General features: G+C 34.6%; 1 pseudogene; it reads left to right on the top strand.

Moving 5' to 3' along the window:
• The first annotated feature begins 219 nt into the window (after positions 1-219).
• LOC126764784 (small nucleolar RNA U3) lies at positions 220-422 on the top strand (annotated as a pseudogene).
• The last annotated feature ends 1,427 nt before the right edge of the window (positions 423-1,849 follow it).

Here is a 1,849-nt window from a genome sequence, read left to right on the forward strand (position 1 = left end):
CGTTGTCCTAATTATGGTTTGGTTATGCACGAAAGAAATATACAATGGATCGCCGATTGTTACCTCTTTCCTTGCTGCTGCTGCGCATATGATGTTTGTATGCTTGTTCATTATTGAAGTTATACTCCTTTTTCTTTCGTTTGTCTTTCATTTCTGCGAATTCTCAACTATTTTATGTGCCCTTTTATTGAAATACCCTGCGTTGGCCGTTGAAAAATTAAGGCTATACTTTACAGGATTATTTCTGTAGTTAGTCTTCATTTACATTTTTTGGAAATCGACCTGCGATGACGAGGTATATCGTTTTATCTGACAGCGTGAGGTTTAAGAAGTTCATTTCTAATTTTGTCTTGTGGCATATTAGAAATGATGTTTCTTCGAAAATCGTTCGTTCACAACGGATAAAACGACTTCTGAGTGGTGATTTTAATGAATGAATTCCTTTTGGTTGAAATGCTCTGCGTTGGCCGTTGAAAAGTTAAGACTATACTTCTCAGGATCATTCATTTCTTCAAAGAAATTAATGACCTTTAGAAATATGCACATTTGCATTATTTCGTTGTCATTTCCACATTCGTAGCGATAGAATTTCTATGGCATAAGTAAAGTAATGGCCGCCGATTGTCACCCCTTGCCGCTGTAGCAGCTTCGCCTACAAACATGTGTAAATATGTATGTATGTATACGTATGATCGTGAATACATATCGACGCAGATTTTTGCGAGAAGCACCAGAAAGTTGTGCAATTTATGATTTTTAGCTTTTGCCATCGTCGCGAAAAGACGACTTGTTGGCAAAGGCGTGCTCGGGAAGATAATAAGTTATAATAAATTTATAAAATGTGAATTTAAGTTTTTTAGTTTTCTTTCATACAAAATTATATGCATTTCTTGGAATATCACTAAGAAGTATAACTTCATCCGCGCGTAGGGACTCCACGCACCTTTTTTAGTTTGATGTGAGAAACCCCAAATTTGTTAAAATATGAACTATGACATGTAGTATGGGTTAAGTAAATCGATAATTAGGCAGCATTTAATATCTACTCGTAACCTTTCATTGACTTATTGTTATATTATTTGCGACCAAGTTCTATTGACGACTTTACGAATTATTACTTCTTAATCGAATCATTTCTTCTAAAGTTTCAATGTTACATTTACCTGTCAACTTTGAACAGTCTAGTTCTTCAATTCGAGCACCGTCCACAGATCTAGAGCCACTAAGTGCTACATAAGCTTGTCCAGCAGCAAACAGTCGAGAGCCATGATAAATTACTGCATGATCTACTGTACAACCAGAGAACGTATATTTATAATATATAGCTGACCCGGCGAACTTCGCACCGCCTAATTATTGGAGGCATATTTAGTAAGTCACAAACACACGACTTTTTTAATTTTATTGAAATTTGCTGCTTTTAGATTTTTAGGAATATTAAAGAATTATAGTATAGATGCACAGCAAAGAGACGTTAACATTTCAAGTGACATTTTACCATAGACAATTTTTTTGAGTGAATACTGACAAATATTTACACTATAACTATCAAACTACATCTGTCGTTTTTTTTTTGACGATGGCCTTGGTTAGGAAAAGAAGAAGAACTACATCTGTCATCGAGAAAATAAAGAATTCAAACAACTATAATATAGTTATGGTGAAGCTATATATCCCTCAACTCCTTAAAATGCATTGTCCGTTTTGTAAAAAGTGGATGGAACGGCAGAAAAAAAATAATAACTGTCCAGATTGTATTAAATTATTATTAAGATGCGACGAATGCTACAACATAATCGCTGTTACCTTCAGATTTTGTACCAAGTGTGGTAAGAATGTAGAACGAATA

This window comes from Bactrocera neohumeralis, unplaced genomic scaffold (assembly GCF_024586455.1).
Source record: "Bactrocera neohumeralis isolate Rockhampton unplaced genomic scaffold, APGP_CSIRO_Bneo_wtdbg2-racon-allhic-juicebox.fasta_v2 cluster09, whole genome shotgun sequence".
In the NCBI taxonomy this organism is placed as follows: domain Eukaryota; kingdom Metazoa; phylum Arthropoda; class Insecta; order Diptera; family Tephritidae; genus Bactrocera; species Bactrocera neohumeralis.